Below are 6,134 nucleotides of genomic sequence, written 5' to 3'. Positions count from 1 at the left end.
ACCTCTAAAATGTTTTGACTAACCAAGCATGGTGGCACAGGTCTGTACTTCCAGCACTCAAAAGGTTAAGATAGGAGGATATCCATGAGTTCAAGGATAGCCTGGACTACATAATGAGCTCATGGCCAGCCTGAGCTACAAAATGAAACTCTGTGTCAAAAAACAAAAAACATTGTGACCATTTAGGTAATCAAGAATTGTCACCCCGTTTGTTGGTTGCTTATATTGGTTTTTTTTTTATCAAAATGGTAATAGATTTAAGTTGTGAGAATGGAAAGATGGTGATGCCTTTGATAGAATATCTTTTTTTTTCAAACAGGGTTCTGTATTCCTCCTTTTACTTGCTTAGCAGTTACTTGGTCTCTTTTTACACATACCTCTCTAGTATGGCTTTTTGGATTCCAGTTCATATTCTTGGGTGCGTCTGAGGATTCAGTTGGAGGCTATGGGACAGATTTTTTTATTTTATAGAATCTGAAAATGATTTTATAAATTCATGTAAATTGCACAGAATAGTGGATTACATTTTGGTGTACTGCAACTTGCATATAATATACATTGATTTTTTTTTTGGAGGTGCTGGCTTGGCTTCCCAGAGTCCTAAGTTCCAAAATGGCATGGATCTCAGGAGACACTGCTAGTTCTCCCCCTGGAAGGGCTGCAGTGGGCCACACTACCACCGCTTACCAAGGAGCGGAGGTGCTGGCTTGGCTTCCCAGAGTCCTAAGCTCCAACATGGCGTGGATCTCAGGAGACACTGCTAATTCTCCCCCTGGAAGGGCTGCAGTCTGCCACCCTACCGCCGCTTACCAGGGAGGGAAGGTGCTGCCTTGGCTTCCCAGAGTCCTAAGTTCCAACATGGCGTGGATCTCAGGAGACACTGCTAGTTCTCCTCCTGGAAGGGTTGCAGTCTGCCACCCTGCTTCCGCTTACCAGGGAGGGGAGGTGCTGGCTTGGCTTCCCAGAGTCCTAAGTTCCAGCATGGCGTAGATCTCAGGAGACACTGCTAGTTCTCCCCCTGGAAGGGCTGCAGTCTATGGGACACATTTTGGCAATTCACCTCAAGAGGAATGGTCATTATTAGTATCAGTAATGTTCTTCTCTTTGTAATCCTGGAAATCTTTTTCCTTGACTCCTGAACCCTTAGAAATTGTTATAATCTTACATCCTGGCTGGCTCTGCCAAAACAGTTACAGACTACTTAAATTTATATGCTTGGGTTTGTTTGCTTGCCACTGACCAAATCAAAGGAGGCATTTGATAAAAAGGAAAAAAGTTTTTATTCAAAGCTAGCTCTGAAAAGATGGAGGAGCCCATTGCCTCCTATCACCATCTCCAGGAGTATTATTTGTAATAATAGCAACAACTCCAATGCTCATTGACAAGAAAATGGACAAATAAATTATAATATACCTATACAAAAGAATACTTTTATATACCAGCCAAATTGAGTGACTATATATAGCCCATATAGCAATAACAGCATGAATGGACCTTGGTAAGATTATAACAAAATTAAAAAAACAAGTCTCAGAAGACTGATATAACATGCTATCCATTTTAGAAATTTTAATGCCAATGAAAATTGTTTAAAGTTAGGTAATATATTTTTAATCAAATAAATTAAAATATAAATTTCAAGATGGTGTTTACCTGGGAATGAAGAAAGAGGATGGATACTTAAATATAAATTATTATTAATTGTTGGATTGGATTGGGGAGAGAGACAGAGACAGAGACAGAAGAGAAAAAGGGAGAAAAAGAAAGCAATATATGCAAAGACCAACAAAAGCAATAGCAAGAGTCACAACTTCAGATTTATAAACCAGTTTTGTGCATACTGTCAATTTAAAAGAAAGAGAAGAAAAAGTCACTTAAGTACCTTGAGAGGGGTCAGGGACAGTTTTCTGGAAACAAGTACACCTAAACTGAACATAGAGTAGTACCTAAGACTTATCCAGATCAAGAAAACATAAAGGGATTTTACAGAAAAAATTAACATGGAAAGACTAAGTACCAGAAAATGTGGATCTACAAGTTGCTCAAGAGAATTACTGAGCAGAGTGAGAAGTAGGTATGAATAGAAACAGGACTCAGGAACCAAGTCAGTCCTGAGCCACCTCCAAGAGCCCCCAACCTAGATTGGAACCTAGGAGAGTGACTGAGTCAGAATGATACTGCATGATGGATCTGACAGGTAGATTCCAGGCTCTAGTGTATGACAAGCAAAAAATTGTAAGTGTACATCCAATGATAAAAGAAAAGGCAGCTACATTTATTGAAGATTATGAAAAGAGATGCTCAGGGCAGGTCTATGCCAACACAAAGGTGGCACAAACAGAAAAATGGTGCCAGGACTACAAGAAAATACACATGCATGTGCGCACACACACACACACAGAGCAGGCTTTTGGAATTTAAATGATGCTTACCTGATTCCAGTTTCCTCTCATCAGTTCTCTAGATAAAGACTGACAAAATGATTGACAGAGTGCTGAGTCATTCAAAGGCTTCCATGTCCAGTCCTGAATCCACTCTGATTAAATTATATATGTGAGGTTCAGTCCATACACATGAACCTTTAACAAAGTTCAAGTGGGGAAGGATTACTGATAATCAGACTGTAGTATTTAACATGCATGTGCTCTGATCTGGAGCTTTAGAAATTTCATAGATCTTTTGTTATTTTTATCTTCTGCTTCTCTTAGAAAAATGGAAAGAGGATTGGCCCTGGGATGTTGCCCAAATTCAGATGGAAGCAGAAGGAATAGTCTCCCAATCATGCTACCTGTACTAAAAACCCTCCTGTTCCCTAGATTTGAAACCTATTCCAGTTTGTCCTGCCAAGCCAGACTCATTGAGGCAGCTATAACATGATTTCTAAACACAGTGGGAAATAGCACACATTCCCCAAATCATCTTTTACCAAAACCCAAGGCCTCAGCTTTTGACTACACAAGAGGTAATGCTAGACTGGTTGATTCTTCGCTAGTCCTGAAATCTGAGGTTGGAATGCAGGTTGCTTTCAAGAGGTGTAAAGGAACACTTACGTGTCAGCACCATGGACAGCACCCGCGGCTTCCTCTTTTTTACCTCAAGGTTTCAGTGAAGCTAGAAAGGTACGGATGAAGCTTCACCTGAACCCTAAGATTTCTTTAAAAGGAAGCAGAGGGTCCATCCTTAGTGTCAATGAGTAAGTCTTCAGTGGAGGAACCTTGGGACAAGGAAATCCAACATAGTTGGTAGCCAGCCTGTGTCCCTGAATATTTTGCCTATGGCAAAGCTTTCTTTCCTATTTCTCTGATAATTCCCCCCAATTTCCCAAAATGAGGATTGGAAGGCTTTGGGATGCTTCTCCTACTTTCACTCACCCCATAAATGATCTAACCTGGTCTTGTGTACCTAAATATATCTTAATTTCAATTTCTGCCATGAACTTCTGAGTCATATCTGTGACATATATTTGGATGTCCAATAGGCATCTCAAACTTTGCAATTTTATAGCAAGGCATTTTATCTAGTCTTTCCAAAATGTCTCTTCCCACAATCTTCCCCATCTCAAAAATTAATAAATTTGTCTTCAGTTGTTTGAAGCTTAACTTATTCAGTTCCTTTCTTCCTTCCTTTCTCTCGCATCACATATTCGATCATCAGCAAGGCCAGTCAGCTCTACTTTCAAAATGGATTCATAATCCAACCAACTCACACCACCTCCACCATGATTTAAATCATCATCACCTCTGTATTACTGCAGTAGCCCCCAAATTTTTTGTCTGCTTCTGCCCTTTCCTGCCCTTTGATTCTACTCTGAATATAGCAACGAGTATGTTCTTGTTAAAACATTAGTAGAGATCATATGATTTCTCTTAGCACTCTCTAATGGCTCCCTAACTTCGGATAAAGGCTATAGTCTTTATGAAAGCTTACATGGCTCTAAATTATTTGACTTTCCACCACCCATCTGACCTTATCTTCAGCTACTTTCTGCTGCAGCCATACTGGTACCCTCATTGTTCTCAAACATGTCAAACAATCATGCTCCTCCCTTAGGCTACTTATACTTTCCCTTCGTTTCTTTTTTTAACTTTCTCTTCTTTTAGGTGAGATCATTTCTCCCAAGACTTCCGTAATTTCTCCCTAACCTTTCTCACATCTTGGTTGTGGGGCTGGGGATTTAGCTCAGCAGCATAAGCGCCTGCCTTGCAAGCAGGCAGTTGTGAGTTCGATCCCTGGTACTGATAAAAACGAGAAACACACGTACAAAAAAAAAAAAAACACATCTTGGTTGCCATCATATCTGTTACATCTTAGAATCAATGTAAATCTTCCAACATTTTTGTCTTTCAGAAGTTTTTGGACTATTCTAGGTTCTGTTCACTTTCATATATATTAAAGTATATAAGCATATATCTTTAATTGAGAAGGTTACAAAAACAGAAAAAGGCTGATGGCTTTTTGCTTAAGATTTCACTGATCCTGCATCCACTGATAGACCTTGAACAATTTGTTGTTCTTATGGTTTGCACTAGGATGATAAAGGAAAAATCCCTACGCTTTCTGTTTGTCTTTATGGCAGCCCAGATTGAATTGGGGAGTACACCTGTATGGAGGGAAAAAAGATTTCACTGAAAGGCTGGGGATGTGGCTCAGTGGTAAGTCACTTCCCTAGCCTGCTTGTAGACCTGGGTTTGATCCTCAGAATCAGGGAGAAAAAAAAGAAGAAGGAAGACAAGAAAAAGAAAAAACCCACAATCAATCTATAGATCTATAGATTTTGGGTAACAGCAGAGTCTCCCAACCTGTGAACATAGTTCATGCTTTGCTTTACTTCAGTCTCCAGCAACCTGTTGCACTTCCCATGTGCATACATAATTTTATGCATAATTCCTGAAACATCCATAAATATTCCATGTTTTACATTACTGTAAGTAATATTAATTTTCTGTTTTATTTTCCAATTATCAGGAGTTGTTCATAATTCTCCTTCCTAATATATAAAAACACAATTGGTATGTACAAATTGAGCTTTTATCCTGTGACTTTGCTAAATTAATATTAATTCTAATAACTTTTTGTAGATTCCTTAATACCCTTTGTCTCATCTGTAAATCAAAATAGCTTTACTTCTGCATCCACTGATAGACCTTGAACAATTTGTTGTTCTTATGGTTTGCACTAGGATGATAAAGGAAAAATCCCTGCACATAATTCTGCATAATTAGTGGTATGTTTTTGTTTTTATTTTTGGCTCTGTCATTGACTGTGACATTGATACAAAATTGAACAGAAGTGGTTAAACGAGACATCCTTGTCTTTTTCCTAATCTTAGGTAGAGTGTTTGATCTCTCAGAATTGTGCGATATTAGTTCCAGACTTTCGCAGATACTGTTTGTCACACTAAGGAAGGGCCTTTCCTCAATGGTAAGGGCCATCAAATGCATCTTTGTGCACATGCTACGTCTTCCTCCCTTACTCTACATAATGAATTACATTAATTCTCAAATATTAAACCAATATTTAGTTGCTGGGATGAACCCCAGTTGGTCGTGATATTTTATGTATTTTTGGTTTTAACTTGTTAATACTTGTTGAATATTTTTACACCTTTTTTGGAGACAAGTTCTCACTACGTAGTCAAGGCTGGCTTTGAATTCATGATAATCTTCCTGCCTCAAACTCCAAAGTGCTGGGATTACAGGCATTCACCACAACGCCCAGCTGCACCTTTTTTTCAAAGAGAATATGGTTCATAGTTTTCTTACCTTGCAATGTCTTTAACTGATTCTAACATTAGGATAGCACCAGCTTCAAAAAATAAGCTGGAAAATTTCCTCATCCCATATGTTTGCAATAAGTCTATATTATATTTGTATATTATTATTATTATTATTATTATTATTATACTCAACAGAATTTACAAGTGAATCTATATGACCCTGACCTGGCTCTTTTTTTCTATTTATGAGGGGAAGGTGGTAATCACATACACTATCTAATTTATTTAATAGATACTCAGAGATGTTTTTCTTGAGTAAACTTAGGCAGTTTGTATTTCTCAAGGAATTTTTCCAGTTCATTTAAGTTGTCAAGTTTGTTGGCAAAAATTTTATTTTTAAATATTATCTTATTGGGCT

At 38.2% G+C, this 6,134-nt stretch overlaps 2 non-coding genes across 2 annotated transcripts; both read left to right on the top strand.

Moving 5' to 3' along the window:
• The first annotated feature begins 4,476 nt into the window (after positions 1-4,476).
• Positions 4,477-4,602, top strand: LOC111754742 (small nucleolar RNA SNORA31). Its single transcript, XR_002789410.1, has one exon. It is a non-coding gene; the product is annotated as a small nucleolar RNA SNORA31 (small nucleolar RNA).
• A 524-nt stretch (positions 4,603-5,126) lies between these two features.
• On the top strand, positions 5,127-5,232 carry LOC111754743 (small nucleolar RNA SNORA31). Its single transcript, XR_002789411.1, has one exon. It is a non-coding gene; the product is annotated as a small nucleolar RNA SNORA31 (small nucleolar RNA).
• The last annotated feature ends 902 nt before the right edge of the window (positions 5,233-6,134 follow it).

This window comes from Cavia porcellus, unplaced genomic scaffold (genome assembly GCF_034190915.1).
Source record: "Cavia porcellus strain 051 isolate PalLab524CR breed Dunkin Hartley unplaced genomic scaffold, mCavPor4.1 scaffold_25, whole genome shotgun sequence".
Taxonomy (NCBI): domain Eukaryota; kingdom Metazoa; phylum Chordata; class Mammalia; order Rodentia; family Caviidae; genus Cavia; species Cavia porcellus.
Note: the sequence above shows the minus strand (reverse complement) of the source record. Positions and strands in the feature narration are given on the sequence as shown.